Consider the following 21,431-nt stretch of genomic DNA (forward strand, 5'->3'; position numbering starts at 1 on the left):
GAATGGAATCTCACATACCAAGAACAGGAACAACTTCAGAATGCTAAAGGGGAACCAAGGGTGTATATGGCTAATCTTCATGACTTTAAAAGTGTTGCTGTTAAGCAAGTAGTTTTATAGGAACTATAGAAAACAAAATTTTTTATCACAGTCTTGCGCACCAGAAAGCAGAAAGAGTTGTAGTCAAATGTGAGAATCTATAACAAGGAAAACAACCTGAAATCTTACACAGGTATTAGACATATTCCATTTTATGAAAATTTGTAAAAAGCAGATGAATGGGGAAACTGAGAAAAGTAAAAAATGAAAATATTTATGGAAGACATGATTATGTCAAAGGGAGAAAAAGTTGAGGTTCAACCATTAATAGCTAAGATAAGAAGAGATGAGATAAATGCAGTCATGCCTAATCAACAAACAGGGACTTCTCCAGGACCAAATGGTATTCCTGTGGAAACTTGGAATTTAGGAGGAAAGAAAGTTATAAAAAGCTTGCATTTCTTAAAAAAAAAATTTTAAAATGGGGGGGGGGGAGTACCGACATCTTAAAAGAAGGTGGCTGTGTTGTGCAAAGAGGGTAAAGATCCTTCAGATCTGGCTTCATATAGACCAATTTTAATTTTAAACAATGATTAAAATATGTTTATGTCTACTCTAAGAGAATAGCAAAGATGTTACCAAAGTTGATAGATATGGATCAGTGGGGTTTGAGAATAAAGAAATAATTGGGAACTTTTGTCTGGGAATATAAAAGTTGTAAAATTTTTATAATTCCTTACCAGAGTACATTCATAGAAATGCTGGGGGAACAAATGGTTGTAGCTGTAGAAGTCATTCTTCTGAGATGGAATATAGGATCTACATTGTCTAGATATAGGAAGACCTTACTAAGTTTAATAATATTTGCTGCCAAAAAAGCAATTACTAGAAAATGGAAATCAAAATCTATACACACAGTAAAGGAAGAGCTAAACATTATTAAGGAGATAAAAGAACTGATGGTGGGAGCTTTAGAAAATGGAATGAGCAAATTTTGTAGAAATAAATGGAATTTGTGGGAATAGTGCACAGAGAATAATGTCCAGGAGGAGGAGTGAGGTTTAAGGGAAGGCAGGAAGTAGGCAACTTATATAATGTTACATAAAAAATGTATATCTAACTATTAAAGGTGTAGCAAGTAAAAAGAAAATCTGTAGAAATCAAGCTGCCCCTCCACAGCTAGAGATGAAGTACAAAAAGGTATAACAATAAATTTAATCTTGTCAATTTAAAAACGTGCTGAATAGACTCCACTTTAAAACACCGCAAAAACACAGTAAATGCTTATTGATAAATGTCCCAGCACTTAGTAACTTGATTAGCGCTTTCGGCAAAACCTTCCTCAGATCATAGTAAAAGTAGGGACTCCATTTTTTTCTTTAATAAGAAAGGATAACCAATGAGCAATGACATAAAGGGCAACATCCTTCTCTTCCATTCAAAATTATTGCAACCAATCCTATAAGCCAAATAGTGGCACACCTCCTGAATCAACCAATAGTGGGTCGTCTAGCCTTTAATACAGGTTTCAGGGGAATTACGGCATTTAGCCTAGGCGTGCAATCTGTCCCAGTAAATTTATTACCCATTTAGTTTCACAAGTCTCTGTCTTATTGCAAATATCCCCTTGTTTGATTCCTTCATAAATTCTCTCAATAACCTTAAAGTTAAAAGAGTGGCTTGGAAACTTATTTACATGTAGGGCTAAAGCATTATGTATGTCACCTCTACGTATATCACTTATATGCCGTAACACTCTCTTCTTAAACAACTGGTTGATCTTACCAACGTAAAATGTAGTGCAAATTCTACAGGTTGCTAAATAAACAACATTCTGGGTGTTGCAAGTTGCTTTGCAGTTAAAAACATATTCATAATTGGAATTCAGATGTTTAAAAACATTACTGTTATCAATATGTTCGCAAGCTGAGCAGTTCCCACATTGAAAAGTGCCTTTATGCCCAGTTGACTTCTGCTTCGAAAATCCATCTTTGGTACATAGAAGTCTTTTAATGTTTTTCTTGTTTTTGTAGCTAAAGCACGGTTTTATTTCCACAATATCCCAGAGTTTAGGATCCTGTGTAAGGATTGGCCAAAATTTTGTTAGAATGTCTTTTACTTGGATATTATTAGTACTGTTGGTAATCATTAGTCTCAATGGCTCAGATTTAACTTGTGTTGTTCCTGGCGTATCTACTATTGTTTGATCAAAATTTTCTATTTGATTCCTTCGAGGATTATTTAATAAAAGGTCGACATCTCCTTTAGAATAACCACGTAACTGTAAATGCTTCTGTAGATCATTTATTTCTTGCTGAATAATATTTTCTTGTGTACACCTCCTAGAAATTCTATTTATTTCATTGTGCATTATATTACTAGTAATATGCTCCGGACGCATACTACTCTTATGGAGGTAATGGTTCCTCCAAGTGGTCTTTCTATACAAAGTAGTATCTATTCCACCTTCTGCTTTGAGTATAACATTGACATCTAAGAAGCTAACAGTGCTGCATGACCAATGGCTTGTTAATTTTAGAAAAGTTTTAGTTCCATTCAGATACTGTAGAAATTGTGCAAACTGACCCTCTTCTCCATCCCACAACAGGAACAGGTCATCCACAAAACAACCATAAAATATGACATGTTCATGCCAAGGATTCGTGGTGCTTAGGATGTTCTCCTTCTCCCATTCAGATAAGACAATGTTAGAATAACTATTGGCGCAGGGGGCACCCATGGCTACCCCCCAACTCTGCCAATAGATTGATTGTCCATAGGTGAAGAAATTTGTTTCAAGAACCATCTCTAGAAGTTTACATATATGATTGGCGTCCTTAGTGCTGGCACTTTCTCTTATAACTTTTCTAACAACTTCAAGTCCATGGTCATTCGAAATTGAGGTAAATAAACTGCTGACATCCATCGTAGTTAATAAAAGGTTAGATGTATCCATTACTATACCCATAGCTTATTTTAATTTGTTCAGAAAATCATCCGTGTCTGTCAGTACACTAGGAACGTGTATCAAAATTACCTTTAACTCCCTCTCAACATACAGGGACATAGTTTCAGTAATCCATCCTTGTCCTGCAACAATAGGGCGAAGAGGTGGATTCACTAAACATTTATGTATTTTTGGAAGCCCACTTATAGATGGAACAGTGGGATGTGCTATGTTAAAGAAATTATATTGTTCTGTGTTTATAGTACCTTCTATTAGCATACAGTAGAGTTGTTCCTGGATCTTTTTGATGTATACACCAAGTTTATGGGAGTTAACTCCTAAGTAAGTTTTTTGGTCACTTAACATTTCTTTCATATTTCTTCTATATCAATCAGAGGATAAAATGACAATACTTCCTCCCTTGTCAGCTGGCTTCAGCACCACTTCATCATTATGTTGTAAGTCATAGATAGCTTGTCTTTCTCAGTGGGATATATTGTGAAAGTGTCTAGTGTCCCTTCCTGTTCTTAGCTTCTCCACTTCATCACTGCACATTCGAGTAAATAAATCAACAGCTGGGTGGTTTACGGGAACAAATGTACTAGGTTTTCTAAGAGTTCTATTCTCTTTACTATCTTCCCATACATGCTTTTTAAAGTCACATTCCATGCAAAATACTTTATATCTATCACAAATTCACTTAAATCCGATTTAAGAGATGGAATGAAGGTGAGACCTTTCTCCAGAACATTTACTTCATCATTGCTCAGTTGATAATTAGACAAATTCACTACAAGTGAATTATTAGTTAATTCATAGTTTTCTTCTTTTTCCTGTCTTGGCTTATAGCCTGAGGATTCCTGTATTGATTCTGCTTCAAAAAAAATGGCAAATGATGTATAAGTGGAGCATGAAATGCTCCTTTTTTAGGGAGAGTACCTATTTCTGAAGAATTGCAGGCTCGTTCTGCAGATGTAGTTGCGTGACCATCTACTACCGCTATGGGATCTAGTTGATTAATTCTTTTATGCCCTTCTTCTATTGGTTCTGCTTCCACGATAGCATTAGGCTGACAGTAATGATATTCTGTGATGTTATCCTTTTCCCAAAATTCCTTGTTGGGCATATATCAGTTCTCCTTTCCTCTCTAGGCCATTCAAAAATTCATCCGTTCTTAAAATCCATGACATCTCTCGTTAATTTTTAAACTTTTTGCTCTTTCGGCCTGGATTCATACATATTCAAATTGAATTGTAATGTCTCTAATTTACTAATCTGAGAACTTGTAAGGTCGAATTTCTCCAACTCTGCTTATTTATTTTGAATAAAATTAGTAACATTCTGTTCTTCCAGTTCAAAAAATTCTATAAGTAACCGCATATATCGGAAATTTGTCTCCAGATTTATCACCTGCCATTTAGCTAATAACTCAGGAGATTGATTTCCATAGCTAGGCATGTACTTAACTCTCATCCCTCTTGGGATTACTTGATTGTGCATACTGGCTTCCATGTAGAACCGCTGCCATGTTAATCTTTTAAGTAGATATGCAGCTTTTTCTACTTCCCCCAAGATAGTATCAAAAGTAGCATCATTAGTAGTTTTCGTGAAAACCATGTCCACCATGGAATCAAAATTCAATCATATTAGGGGGTTCACAGTACCTTCAGGAGACTCTGTTCCTGCGTTTGTTGTCATAAATGATATTGCAACACACCCATTTCCATTGCTGTGTTTCTCAGCATTGTTAGCCATGTATAGTGAGAAAATACCAAAAATCCAAATACATAAAAAATGTATATCTCACTATTAAAGGTGTAGCAAGTAAAGAGAAAATCTATAGAAATCAAGCTGCACCTCCACAGCTGGAGACGAAGTACAAAAAAGTATAAAAATAAATTTAATCTTGTCGATTTAAAAACGTGCTGAATAGACTTCACATTAAAACACCACAAAAACACAGTAAAGCAGAATCAATACAGGAATCCTTGGGCTATAAGCCAAGACAGGAAAAGGAAGAAAACTATGAATTAACTAATAATTCACTTGTAGTGAATTTGTCTAATTATCAACTGAGTAATGATGACGTTAATGTTCTGGAGAGAGGTCTCACCTTCATTCCATCTCTTAAATCGGATTTAAGTGAATTTGTGAAAGATATAAAGTATTTTGCACGGAATGTGACTTTAAAAGGCATCTATGGGAATGATAGTAAAGAGAATAGAACTCTTAGAAAACCTAGTACATTTGTTCCTGTAAACCACCCAGCTGTTGATTTATTTACTCGAATGTGCAGTGATGAAGTGGAGAAGCTAAGAACAGGAAGGGACACTAGACACTTTCACAATATATCCCACCGAGAAAGACAAGCTATCTATGACTTACAACACAATGATGAAGTAGTGCTGAAAGCAGCTGATAAGGGAGGAAGTATTGTTGTTTTATCCTCTGATTGGTATAGAAGAAATATGAAAGAAATGTTAAGTGACCAAAAAACTTACTTAGAAGTTAACTCCCATAAACTTGGTGTATACATCAAAAAGATCCAGGAACAACTCTACTGTATGCTAATAGAAGGTACTATAAACACAGAACAATATAATTTCTTTAACATAGCACATCCCACTGTTCCATCTATAAGTGGGCTTCCAAAAATACATAAATGTTTAGTGAATCCACCTCTTCGCCCTATTGTTGCAGGACAAGGATGGATTACTGAAACTATGTCCCTGTATGTTGAGAGAGAGTTAAAGGGAATTTTGATACACACTCCTAGTGTACTGACAGACACGGATGATTCTCTGAACAAATTAAAAGAAGCTATGGGTATAGTAATGGATACATCTAACCTTTTACTAACTATGATGGATGTCAGCAGTTTATTTACTTCAATTCTGAATGACCATGGAAGTGAAGTTGTTAGAAAAGTTATAAGAGAAAGTGCCAGCACTAAGGACGCCAATCGTATATGTATACTTCTAGAGATGGTTCTTGAAACAAATTTCTTCACCTATGGACAATCAATCTATTGGCAGCGTTGGGGGGTAGCCATGGGTATCCCCTGTGCCAATAGTTATTCTAACAATGTCTTATCTGAATGGGAGAAGGAGAACATCCTAAGCACCACAAATCCTTGGCATGAACATGTCATATTTTATGGTCGTTTTGTGGATGACCTGTTCCTGTTGTGGGATGGAGAAGAGGGTCAGTTTGCACAATTTTTACAGTACCTGAATGGAACTACGGCTTTTCTAAAATTAACAAGCCATTGGTCATGCAGCACTGTTAGCTTCTTAGATGTCAATGTTATACTCAAAGCAGAAGGTGGAATAGATACTACTTTGTATAGAAAGACCACTTGGAGGAACCATTACCTCCATAAGAGTAGTATGCATCCGAGGCATATTACTAATAATATAATGCACAATGAAATAACTAGAATTTCTAGGAGGTGTACTCAAGAAAATATTATTCAGCAAGAAATAAATGATCTACAAAAGCATTTACAGTTTCGTGGTTATTCTAAAAGAGACATTGACCTTTCATTAAATAATCCTTGAAGGAATCAAATAGAAAATTTTGATCAAACAATAGTAGATACGCCAGGAACAACACAAGTTAAATCTGAGCCATTGAGACTAATGATTACCTACAGTACTGATAATATCCAAGTAAAAGATATTATAACAAAATATTGGCCAATCCTTACACAGGATCCTAAACTCCAGGATATTGTGGGAATAAAACTGTGCTTTAGCTACAAAAACAAGAAAAACATTAAAAGACTTCTGTGTACCAAAGATGGATTTTCGAAGCAGAAGTCAACTGGGTGTAAAGGTACTTTTCAATGTGGGAAATGCTCAGCTTGCGAACATATTGATAATAGTAATGTTTTTAAACATCTGAATTCCAATTATGAATACGTTTTTAACTGCAAAGCAACTTGCAACACCCAGAATGCTGTTTATTTAGCAACCTGTAGAATTTTCACTTCATTTTACATTGGTAAGACCAACCAGCTGTTTAAGAAGAGAGTGCTATGGCATATAAGTGATATACATAGAGGTGACATACATAATGCTTTAGCCCTACACGTAAATAAGTTTCCAAGCCACTCTTTTAATTTTAAGGTTATTGAGAGAATTTATGAAGGAATCAAACAAGGGGATATTTGCAATAAGACAGAGACTTATGAAACTAAATGGATAATAAATTTACAGGCGGATTGCCCGCCTGGGCTGAATGCCATAATTCCGCTGAAACCTGTATTAAAGGCTAGAAGACCCACTATTGGTTGATTCAGGAGGCATGCCACTATTTAACTTATAGGATTGGTTGCAATAATTTTGAATGGAAGAGAAGGGTGTTGTCCTTTATCTCATTGCTCATTGGTTATCCTTTCTTATTAAAGAAAAAATGGAGTCCCTACTTTTACTATGATCTGAGGAAGGTTTTACCGAAAGCGTTAATCAAGTTACTAAGCCCTGGGACATTTATATCTAAGCAATTACTGTGTTTTTGTGGTGTTTTAATGTAGAGTCTATTCAGCACGTTTTTAAATCGACAAGATTACATTTATTTTTATACCTTTTTGTACTTCGTCTCTAGGTGTGGAGGTGCAGCTTGATTTCTACAGACTTATATAATGTTGGAGTGAATGAAAATTAATAAAACAAAAACATATTTGTTTACTGGATGACAATAACATTATAAACTGTTTTCTTTTCTTATATATATATATATATATATATATATGTGTGTGTGTATATATATATATATATATATATATATATATATATATATATATATATATATATATATATATATATATATATATATATATATATATATATATATATATATATATAAATATATATATGTATACCCGAGTTACATATTAAATTATGATGATTTAATAAAGATGTATAAAAATGTTGTGAGGTTACTGTTAATAACTAGTAAATAAAATACCTGCCACAATCTTTTATAACTGAGTTAAAACCTTTTACTTAAAATAAATCAGACAATAGAACTGAAAAAGAGCAATTAAATATCCACCCGAGTAATTGACTGTGCATGAAATAATAAAATAAAAGATTTTAAATAGATAGATGGCAACAGAGCCCCTTTAAGCACATCTAAATAATCATCATTGCACTTGCTGGAGAATACTATAGTCTAACTACTAGATCTCTGCAAACATTCAGTAGTTACAGGAAAGAAACATAAATTACCAAAATATAAACTCACTGTCTTTTCAAAAGGTTTGCTACATTATCTTTTACTGTCCTTGTAAAAATGCTTTACTGTTTCTAGGTTAGACCATAGTTCATCAGGTCCATAATCTAAACTAAAGACAAAATTATAGTAGTTTTCTGCAAGTTAGAGGACTCCAAATTCAAACAACAATCCAAGCAAAGAAGAAAGATGTTCCTGGTTTTGAAAACCAAGCCTCTTAGAACACATAGAGAGTTCTATTCCAAACTGAGGTGATACAGCTTTTGACAGGAATTAATGTATGTATGTGAAACAAAGTCATTCTAGTATGCACAGCTGCATCATTATTGAAATTAACTGTTATAAGTTTGAAATAGCCACTAAAAGAAGTCTACCACTTGTGACACCAAAAAAGCAATTGTACATACATACACACACACACACATATATATATATATATATATATATATATATATATATATATATTCAGTAACTCAAGACTGTAAAGTCGAAAATTCAGAAGCGCGAATCTGCATAAGCGCGAATTCAAATATCTCGAATTCACGCTTATGCATGTCTGCTACGGGACGGGAAGTGTGTGAGTTGGGATGTTTTATGGAAGTGAAGGTAAGTGAGTGTATGTGTGTGTTTTGTAAGTTGTGCGTGTGGGTTAGGATAGGGAGGTGGGACTATGAGTGTGAGAGTTGGATGTGTCTGTGTATGTGTAATGTGTTTGTGTGTGGGCGAGGCAGTATAAAATGTCTGTGTGTTTTTTTTTTTTTGTGTATTAGTGTAATCTCGGAGTTAGAATATATAAGTAGGGGGTGTGGGGGGTTTTTAGTTTATGTTATGTGGGTTGTATGGTGTGCGTGTTGTGTGGTGTATGAGTTCTGTATGTTCTGGGTTTTTTGTTTTCGTGCTTGTGGGTTTCGGGTTTTTGTTGGTTCGACTTTATAATTTCGAGTTACTGACTTTCGAGCATTCAGTAATTCGATATTATGAAGGGGAACCATATATATATATATATATATATATATATATATATATATATATATATATATATATGTTGTTGCCTTTCGGCTTTTCCTGGTTAGGGGTCTCCACAGCAGAACTCCGGTCCGCTAATGATTGGCAGTAGATTTTGACGAACACCGAGGTGCCATCTCGACATTCAACCTTCAATGAAGGCACGCCCATTTACGCATGTCTTTCGAATGCCCACCCAACCGCGGGGAGGACATGCAGACTCCACACAGAAGGCACTCCCCACACTCCAGCCGAGAATCGAACGGGAGAACCTCTTGCAGTGAGGCAACAACGCTACCGCTGTACCACCGCAGATATATATATATATATATATATATATATATATATATATATATATATATATATATATATATATATATATAGAGAGAGAGAGAGAGTATGCCCCACTAATTATTCTTTTAACAGCAGCTTCTGTTCTAGATTCAACTAAAAACTAAACCAGTCCAGGTCCTTTCACTTAGGATTCCCCTATCCCTTTCTCTTTGCTTATACTCTGATATCAATCCCTGATAGGGAAGGCAATCTTTAGCTTGCAGTCCAAATGTCTTCCTAGCCTCTTCCTATTTTAATACCTTTCCATTTCTAATTATTTGTTCCTGATAGCTTAGCTCCTTTGCTAGCTTCCTCCAGTAAATTCCAGCCACCTCTTATCTGTTCTCTGTAACCCTAACTGCAGTCATCCCTTATTGGCAGAATCTCCTTTCTCCATTTCTGAGCTGGCTTAGTTCTTAGTATACTTTCTGCTTCTTTACTAATATAATATCCTCTATAAAGATCTGCTTCCAAAATCCCACTCTTTCCTAATTTTTTGAATCAACTCCCTCACCCCTCGACCCTCCCCCCACGTCATCATCATCCCTTTCTGCTTTAAATTGTAGCTTTCTGCTTGTATTATGTATAACAGCCTTAACTGCGTAGCTATAAAATATCCCTTCAAATCATGCAATCCTAAACCTCCTTTCTCTATTGGAAGGATCAGCTTTCCTGCTTGACTCTTGCCCTCTTCCACTCCCAGATAAAATCCTTCAACTCTGTATTGATTAGTATTTGCAACTTCTCCTCCAGTTAATAGAAATATGGCTGACCTGTGGATAAAACTAAATGGACTAAAACATTTTTACCTTTTGTTTCCTGTTATCTATATGCATAGCCAAGAGTTTCCAGTTTGTCATTATATTATATTTTGTTTAGTCTCTTCCCAAATATCCTTAGCTGCTATAACATAATCCTTTTTATCCCATACTCCTAAATACTCATTTTATCATGTCCCCAGAAATATGGGTATTGCTGAACCAATTCATATGTGGGTATATAGTTTACAGCTATAGCCTTTGTTTTATCTTAATTCATTTCATATCCTGAAAAAAAAAACAACTGTCTTAGAGTGTTCTACAGCACTGAGATGTCCTTTTTAGGTTCCATCAGGTACAAAATAATATTATCTGCAAATAAAGCCAAATTTTCTTGAATACCATGCCAATTATATACTTGAATTTCTGAGTCCCTTCTTTTCTTTGCCAGTGGTTCTAAATATAAAGCAAATAACAAAGGGGAAAGAGGACAACCCTGCCTGGTTCCTCTGTTCAAGCAGAACTTATCAGAGAGGAACGCCCTGCCATACTTTAATTTTCAGCTCCAATCCTTCTTATATCCTCTAATTAACCCTATTATTATGTTAGGGAATACAAATACTTCCACTGCCTTACTCATAAAATCCCAGTTTACTCTGTTGAATGCTTCCTCTATATCAAGACTCACCAATAACACTGGTATTTTCTTACATTTGGCTTTCCTCTGAATCATCATTGTATCATTAATATTGTCAAGTGTTTGTATCCCTACCAACAAGCACTTTGATCCATATCTATCAATTCTGGCATCACCTTTGCCATTCTTTTAACCATTGTAGACAGAAACAGTTAATAATCATGGTTTAGCACGGAATCACAAAATCAATTGGATGTATTACAGGAGGAAGAAAATCATGTCAAAAATTACGAGGTGCAGCACCCAGCAGGATGAAAGCACTCTCATTAAACTAAACAAACAACTCGGAGGACAAATAAAGTCTACCAAAGCCAAATCTGAGGTAAGTTTGGCCTACCAAACCAAGGACAACCACAAAGCATTCTTTAGCGATGTCTACAACCTCAAAGGCAATACACAATTGTGTGCAGTGCTGATTGTAAATGGAACCACCTATACTGAGCCAGAAGATATAGCAAATGTCCTGGCTGATAAATTCAGCTCCAACTTTACTCCTCTCTCCCCCTCAACCTTCCCTCAGGAAATATCATCAAATATTACTCCCCCTACTATCACTAGGGAACAGGTCCTTAATGCTCTCTCTAAGACCAAGAACACTGCATCAATGGACCCAGACAGTATCCCAGGATGGCTTCTAAATATCATGAAATATGACCTGTCAGGGCCTCTGAATTACTATTTAACTGTAGCCTCCAACAGGTGTCGTGCCTCATGAATGGAGAAAGGCAACAGTCATCCCTCTGCACAACAGTAGGCCATCTACAGACCCTGGAAACTGCAGACCCATAAGTCTCACTAGTCTTATGCCATGGAAAGAATTATCATGGAGATGATCAATAGAGATATAGTAAACCTCCAGACACTGGAAACAATCCTGTTTGGTTTTGTCAAGGGCAGATCATGCCTACTCAACCTGGTGGACTTTTTGTGAAGGTCACCAAAGCAATGGATGAGGGCAAAATATTCATACTGCCTACCTTGACCTGGCCAAGGCATTTGACACAATACTCCACTCAGGCATTGTTGAGAAACTCATGAGGTTAAGTACAAATTCATATGTCACCTGGTAGATAGCCAACTGGCTCACAGACAGGACCCAGGAAGTTAGAATTGGGGAGTTCACCTCTACAAAGAGGCCAGTCATAAGTGGAGTCCCTCAGGGATCAGTCCTTGGACTGCTCCTTTTTGGTATTTATATGTCAGAGATTTGGGATGCATGGCTAGGCTTAAAAAAGCCCATGCGGTCGTTAGCCTAGTAAACACCTATGAACCTATTGAACTATTTAAAATTGGAATAGGCCTATATGAAGCTAACATTGATGGGTCTTTACTGTCTTTAGGTATTACATAAACTGCAGCTTTTTTCCAAAATGTTGGTGCTTCCCCTCCTTTTAAAATACTGTTAAAACTTCTAGCTTCCAAACTTCCACAAGAATACTGTCTATTCCTGGAGACTTTCCCACAGATTGGTTTTACATCACAATTTTTATCTCATCTCTTCCTGTCTTAACTGTTAGTCATTGAGCCTCATCTACCTCTAACTTTGGCATGTTTAGGTCTTTCATAAATAGTTCCGTTTGTGCTTTTTCTTGATTTCCCCACTTCTCTGTTTTATACAAATTTTCATAACATTTACAAAATGTCTCTAACACTTGTACAGGATATCTGGTTATTTTTCTTGTTATAGGCCTGTTAAGTTTGGCAACAACCCCTTCTGCTTTCTATTGCCTAAGATGTTATGCCAAATGCTTTTGTGCTCTGGAGTTATCAAAAAAACAGTTGTTTAACAGAAATCTTTATAAACTCATTTATATTATCCAAGTACTCCCTTATTTTCTGTTTAGCACTCTGCAACTGTGCCTCTTCTTGTTCTGTGAGAATCCCCTTATTCTGTATTACTGTAACGTTTGTCAGGCCCTCTGAATAACTCTTGTTACTTCTTAAATATCTCTTTTTCTTTTATTTCTGCCCTGTTTTTAAACTCCAATTTCGTTTTATCTCATTCACTAGATATAACTTCTTGAGTACTTTCTATCTTCATTAATAACCCCCAAATAATTTCCACTTCCAATTCTTTAAGTTCCTTTCTTTTTAATTGGTAAGTGGGGAAGCACCAGTGTCTCATCTTTACTTCATTACCCTGTATGTTTATCTTAGTAATTATTGATGCATGTGATCAGAAATAGTTATTGGCTGTGTGTCAGATTTCTCAATTAAATGCATGTTTCTGTAAAATATAATTTCTGTCTTGTCTAGCCAAGTTATTGTACTTGGGGACTAATATATAAATTCTCTCTGAGCTCCTCCTACTGAATTCACATCTTCCATATCAAATATTTTCTTAAATTTGTTCAGAAGTCTACCCTGTTTTGTTATATTTTCCCTTCTAAGTCTCCCAAATACATCCTCACTGTTGCAAATTGAGTTCCAGTCCCCACGTATAAATAATATTCCCTGCCGAAAGCTGATTATTTCTCCCAAAATTTTCTTAAGTTCTATAATAGCATTTTAGGTGGAATATAAACACATGCCAGTGTAATCCTTCTCCCTTGCCATTTGCCCCTTACTACTACAAATAGGTTCATAGGTTGTTTCTAGGCTAATGAACACTAGAGTCCTTACAAGCCTAACCGTGCACTCTAAACCATTTGGGTCCCAAGAATCATAAGGGGGGCATGTTAGTAGGAAGGTAGCTAAGGATTTGTAGGGAGGTATTAGTTAGTTAGGATAATACTTTTCTTATTGACAGCCTGGGTCCATAAGGGACATGGGGTCATATTTACCATTACTATATTTTTTTCCTCTTCTATCACTATTGGAGCTCCTCTAGCATTCAATATATGTACCCCCCTTTATTTTGTCCCTGACATTCTGCTAAATATTCACCCTGAAATCCTTTCTTTATCAAAGTCATATATTCACTTCTTTCAAAATGTGTAGCCTGTACCATTGTTATTTGCACTCTGCACTTCTTAATATAATTCAGTACTGTTACCTTTTTGTCTATGTCTGTGAGGCCATTCACATTACAGATAATATGTTTAGTGTAGACATTATGATAAGAAATTATTATTCCCACCTATTACATATGACAGCTTTTTTAAATATCTATTTCCAGCTTTTGTGTTGCATGCCCCCACTAACGTTTGGCAGATTGATACTTTATACAGTTGCTTATTGTCATCCTGATTTGAATGTATGTCACATTTTACAAGACTTTTTGCTTTAATGAAACCCTCAAGCAAAAACACAGACACACCTCCATAACATCCCCAGAACCTATTAACTTAAACACACATACACAACACTATGTACATCTTCAAATAATTAAGTTTAACCCTCCTGATAGGAACAGGAGCTCTGTTAAATTTAACCACTCTCAAACCCACTTAGTTTAAAACCACCACCGTTCAAACAATGGAAGGTTCATTATAATGCTTAAGCCAAAAACTCATTGAATCAAATGTATGATTGACTATTTAATTGCTAGCTAAGTTTTATAGCTAAGAATAGGTAACTGAATTTAGGAATACATCACTTTAACTTAATATTGATTTATAACAGTTCACTGTTCCCTGGCATGGCTTACATTATTTCAATGTACAGAGTATTTCAGAGAACTCATCCTGCATCCCTCCATTTATTCTTTTTAAACCAAGTGTCCTGGTGGTTGTCATAGTTGTAACAAGCTAGGACAGCAACAACTTCCCCGTTTCTAGTGATAGTCTATTGGTCAACCTGTGAGACCCCCAAGAGATCACTGGCAAGACAAGAGAAAATAATCTCTCCAGTGTATTTTACGTCTATCCAGGACCTCTTCCCAGGGGATTTCTAACGCTGAAATACTAGCTCTAAAAATTCTACTAAATAATCATAAGGGCATTAACCTAATTGTCACCTATATTCCCCCTGGGAACAATGTAGAAACACTAGAGGTCATTCTACATTGGATAGCCAACAACTACCCTCAAGAAACCATTGTTCTGGGCGATGTTAATATTGACTGGAACCAATGCACAGCACAGTCCAACCCCATCCCTGTTAACCTACATGGATTCTCTCAGATAATATCATCTACCACACGTACAGGATAACAATAACCAAAAAGAGAGTATACTAGACTGGATACTCACCAACAGTCATCCCCAGAACTATATGTCTGGAACTCTCCCTAATGATCTTAGTGATCACCTGCTCACATACATCATGAAAGACAAAATTAATTGTACAAGCTTACCTATTTATAGGTCTATCAGATCCAAGAAAAACTTTGACCCAACTAAATTTCAACTTGAACTCAAATCATGTAACTGGACAAAACTAAAGTTCCTTCCCCTTGATGAGGCAGTGTCATCATTTAACAATTCATTCCTTACTATACTTGACTCACATGCCCCTAAACGGTCAATAAGAATTAAAACTCAACTAGCACCCTGGCTAACAACAGACACCAAAACCAAAATAACAACTAGAGACAAAGCGTGGGATAAATGGTGCACTACCAAACTACCCCTAGATCGTATCAAATTCCAACAACTTAGAAATGAGACTAAAAAAGCCATCATACTAGATAAGAAAAATTACTTCTACAATCTGCAACATAAACATCAGAATAACCCTCATAAGTACTGGGCAGGCATAAATAAACTTCTCCAACCAGGAAAATCCACTACTCCGACCCCAGGAACATTATCTGACAAGAGCCAAGAAGATATAGCCAATTCATTCAATACTTTCTTCACAGAAACCATCCAGTCATTAGCTAACCAACTTTCTCCTCCCCACACTTCTATAAACACTATACCCAACTCACCACTCTCTTTTAACTTCCAGCCAGTGTCCACATCCTTTATCAGATCCCTTTTGAAAAAACTGAAGCCAACCTTTCAGCCGATCTTCTGCTGGCTGAATACCTGCAAATTGCTGCAGATGTCGTAGCCTACCCTATCTCAATCCTAATTAACAGAACCATAACCGAGGCCTCAATCCCCTCAATTTGGAAAATATCATATGTTATTCCACTCCACAAAGGAGGTTCATCCACAGAACTATCCAACTATAGACCTATAGCCATACTATCACCACTTGCCAAAATTATGGAAAAGTGTATGCACAACCAACTAATGCTCTATCTAACCCAAAATAAACTACTCACAGGCTCTCAACATGGATTCAGACCCCATCATAGTACAACCACTGCCCTCCTCTCTTTTACTGAAACCATTAGTCTTAACCGGAATAATAAAAAAATATCCTCCGCTCTCTTCCTGGACCGATCGAAAGCCTTCGATATGGTAAACCATCAGTTACTTCTATATACTTTAAAAACCCTGTATCTAGATACTCCAGCCCTTGACTGGTTTCAAGCTTACCTCACTGGGAGACAACAAGCATTAATGTGGCAAAACAAGCTCTCCTGCCTACTACCAAATACCATAGGAGTTCCTCAAGGTTCCATATTAGGACCTCTCCTCTTTTCAGTCTTCATAAACGACATCCAAACAGTCATCCCTGAAGCCATCTGCATTCAATATGCAGATGACTCGACTATAATATGTTCCAATGCCTCTCTTGCAAATCTACTAACTACCACCCAACATAGCTTCACCAAAGTCAAAACTGGCTTGCCAACCATCTCCTGATCTTAAATCCAAACAAAACCAAGTTACTTCTCTTCTACCCAACCAATAGATCTCCGACTGAAAACTTCACTATAAAATCCAATAATGGGACCATCATCTCCCCAGACACCTATACAAAGCTATTAGGAGTAAACACTGACAATAAACTCAGATTTGATATACATATCAACCAAGCCATTAAGTCAGTCAACAAGAAACTTGGGACCCTATATAGAATTAAAGCCTTCCTTACCCGAATGCCAGGGCAGCCACAGCCCGTTCACACCTTCTCTCTACCCTACTATATGCCTCTCCTGTCCTCACTCACCTTAACAAATCTGATCTGGCCAAGCTCTCATCCTGCTATAATCACATTGCCAGGTTCGTTACAGGCCTACCCTACAGAACACACCACTGTACTAACCTGAAAAAGCTTGGATGGATAGAATTCCCACACCTTCTTCACCAGTCCCAACTCATAGAGGCCTTCAAAATCCTTAAACAACCTGAGAATACCCCAGCACTAAAAAACTTACCGACTCCCTACTCCAATCTAAGCTGCCTTCGCTCAGAAAACAGACTCCTTGTCCAAACAACTAAATCTCTCAACTCAACCTAGGTGGTGACGCGCTATTTGCCAACACTACTGGTAAAATATGGAACTCTCTCCCAAATAACATCACGCTTGCAACTTCTCTAAGTCAATTCAAAAATAGTCTAAAACTCCACTTCAAGTCACACTGGCTATGTCATTGCTCAAACCCAGACTAGCTCTGTGCCATTAACTAAAACATAAACAACTAGCTAAGATGATAAGTACTTTGTATACTGTGATAAAGAAATATGTATCCTGTCTAACTCTATGTCATTATACTGCCTACCATCCTTGCTAATATGTTATTAATGTTACATTTTGGTAATCTCAGAAATAGTAATGGCAGTCTTGTACTTGTATGTAAATAGCCTATGTTTTTGTTAAGTTCTTTCAGCTCATTTACTGTACCTAATTATCAATGTAACTCTGTTGGAGCTTTTCTCCCCGGGCCTCCGCTGAAAAAGGACATGTATCCAGTCGGACCATCCCGGTTAACAAATGTAAAATAAATAAATAAATAATACTTTCAGTGAAAATCATTTAAACAGCAGCCTCTCAATTTACCCATACCACACAACTAACTCCTCTCAACCCAGAGAAGCACTAGCTACGCGCTAAGATCCTCTTGGATTATTTAACTCCTCATTCTACCATAAGAACTGAGACAATTTTTTTTAAATATTATGTACTTATTTTTAATTGGGTAGGAGTGTCACTTTCTTACTGTGTGATACATTATACCTTTAAAAGTACAAGTTTGGGTTTGTGAGTCATGTGACTAGGAGGGGGATGTCTGTATGTGTTTCATGTATTATAAGACCTCAATGTTCCACCTGACATTTATTGACAAGTCTCTTTCACAGCAGATATAATAGGGGGGACTAATACAAGATCTTTTTCAGCCATGACCCACACCACAGGCACAATACAAGAACACACAGTAAAAACTTTACCATATATTTGATTTCTACAATAGCTCAAGGTGGTGTATATGCAACTTCTAGAATATTTGATAAGTACAGTTTATAAGCCTGGTAAACATATAGCTTCTGGGATACATACAAAGATAATACCAGTAATTATTACAAATGCTTTAATATATACTGGATCTTTGAAGTCTGTGTTACAATTACCATAATAAATAGCTCTGGAGTCATCCAAATTATAGCTACTCTGTGAAGGAATCTCATCTCAGCTGATTATACCCATAATCTCTCATTTTAGTCACTACCTAAACTCATGACTATAGATGAGAACTGACTGGTAAACTAAGGGCTCCATCTTATGACTCATCTCACCATCAATGTCTGAAACAACAGCTGCAGTTGCTCTTGAACAAGACCCCAAGACATACAAACTTCACCTAAAGTAGCTGCTCCACCCTCACCAGCAGGGAACAATCCACCATTTTCCAAGACAGATCCATGCTCTCTGATTTTTGAGGAACTGATTATTATCTCAGAAATTTTACACACTGCATTAAACCACTCAAGTGTGCACTGGAGATCAGGATACTTTGAGGATAAGATAACAATATTAGCTGCAGACTACAAATATTTCAACCAACACATATCCAAATGGATACTCTTCACACCTTGGCCTCACCTTGATATCTTTTCCATGAAAATCATAAAATAAGAAGGGAGACAAGGCACAAACTCAGCAGAGCCCTGTATCCACCTTGAACATATTCATTATAACACCAAGTATGAGGATACAAGTTTTGCTCCTCAAATAAGCAAATCAAATGTTATGCAGCAGTGCCCGTGGGATCCGTAAACAGGACAGAATCTGTATTTCTCCTCCTGAATCAGAGGCTTAACTATTGCATAAAGTATATTTACCAGCACCCTGGCATAAGCTTTCCTAAGAAGGCTGAGAAGTGTGACCCCTCTATAACCGAAACATAATCTAATCTACTGTCCCTTTTCGGGAAGAGGGACCACTACCCCAGTTTGCTAATCCACAAATACTGTCCCACTCCTCGATACTGTATTGAAAAGGCATGTTAACCATGAAAAGTCTACAAAATTCCAGCACCTTCAGCATTTCCAACCAGATCTTGTTAAATACTACAGGTTTGCCACAATGTAACAATTAACTTGCTTCAGTGACCTTATCCACTCAAATGGATCCAATCCTACAATCTGCTTTTGACCCTGTGTCCTCAGAGGAGGACATGTTCACTGAATTCAAGAGTTTCTAAAACTGTTCCTTCCATGTCAACCATGTCTCTAATCAAGGACAGCATTTCACCAGTCTTTCTAAGACTAGTCCGAGGAATATCCTTCCTCCTGAGTCATCAGATGGTTTCCTATATCCTCTTTGAGGCCATTCAAAAGTCATTCTGTATTACCTTGATAACCTACTCATGTAGTTAGACCTTTGCTTTGGTAAATGCCATTGTTACTGTCTTCCTATATTGCCTCTTTCCTTTACCTCATAGCTTCCCTTACCAACTATGTCCACCAATGAGTTTGAGCATTACTGTCATGACAATATTGCAGAATTATATCTCGACTATTATTTATCTGGTATGTCAGGTCAGCATGGTTAGATTTATCCCTTCCTTTCTGTTCATTCTGTTACAAAAACAAATCTTTAAAAAAATCTTAAAAAAAAAAAGAAAGCAGTAAAGGGAAACATGGGCACAGAATGCCAAAGAACAATGGCCATCACTTCAGTTTGTTAAAAAAACACTCATAGAAATGCATTAACCTACAAACTCTACATTTGTAGAGCAGGAACTTATCTGAGCTCATGGCCAGCTCCCAGCTAATCAAGAAGATGAACTTTCATATCTAGATGGTAAGTATGACGTGTTTAAAGTTGTGAATAATCAGTAGGTGGAATGCAGGAGAAAACAATAAACTCTTTCCCTTTTAATATGGAAAAAAACATGTTTTCCTTTATTTCAGGAACTGATATTTGCAGACTGGGTACCCACCACTGCCCAGTACTAAGTAAGCTAATACTGGGACACTGGGTACCCTTTCAGTGTAATTAATGAAAAAGGGAGCTAATAATTTCATAAATAAATTGAATGGTCTTCTTTATTTTAGGTGTAAGATGCTGGTAGATTGTGTGTCCATCAGTTCTCCTGGACAGGATGAGTGACGGTGGTGGACTGGGTAATAAGTACCATTTGTTTTGTTTTTTTTTTCTTTTTTTTGCTTTTGCTTATTTCTCCAACCTTACACCTATTACCCCAATTCTCTGGTGCAGAGTGTATGAATGCCATTCATGGCCCTCTAGTACCATCCCACTTGCTGTAGCTCCAGACCTATGTCTGGTAGAAAAGAGATGGTTTCAAGCCACTGAGTCTTCCCTGATATGGTTGGCTGTTAGGCACTCAGGATACTACCCTTTATGTTATCAGGCTGGTCCCACCTCCTGTGTCATTTGTGCATGTGTTTGTTAGATGTCAGATGCTGCAGTGAGAGAATACAGAGGAAATGCAATAAATGTGCATACAGTTTACTTTCCAGAGAGTACCTTTATTTATTGCAGGTATCAGAGAATGGCAAATAGTGCACACACCAGCATTCTGAGCTGGTCAAGCTGCCACTAAGGGGACGTGCATCTAAGTATAATTAATTATTGTGTGGAGGTAGACAAGCAGACTAATGAATTAACACTGCAGATTGAATGTTTTGTTTTATTTCATTCGACTGTAAAGTCAGTTTGTAACAGGTCACAGATTAGTTTCCTTGGAAACAATATATTCATTGGTGTGATTCATACTTTGTAAACTGAGAATCCAGAATGACAAATGGGTGTGACAAGCCAAATGCTGTGATTCCTGCTGACAGGTGTACTAGAGAATATCATTACTGTAGACAGCTCTGCAGTGGCAATGCCTTGACATCCCCTATGAATGCATTTTCAAAACATGTTGGGTGTCAAAGCAATAATACAGTGACATACGGTCTCTGTATATCAGGCATTACATGTGTGCTAAAATGTATTCTGTAGTACAGATTTACAAACTTCACTCACATTAGGCTGCTGCAGTGAGCAGGAAAGATACAAGAAGAGTTAACTTGAAAGTGGTGTATACTATCAAAATATTCAGGTCACAGGTCCTGTACCAGCATGGTGCCAGTGACCCTGCATCAAACAGTAAGTCAGGGACAAGAACACTTGCCAGGGGAGAAGGAAAAATACAAGGCGCACCTCTTCCTGGGATAAGGAAAGA

Source organism: Protopterus annectens, chromosome 14.part0 (genome assembly GCF_019279795.1).
Source record: "Protopterus annectens isolate FY-2018-M chromosome 14.part0, PAN1.0, whole genome shotgun sequence".
Taxonomy (NCBI): Eukaryota; Metazoa; Chordata; order Ceratodontiformes; family Protopteridae; genus Protopterus; species Protopterus annectens.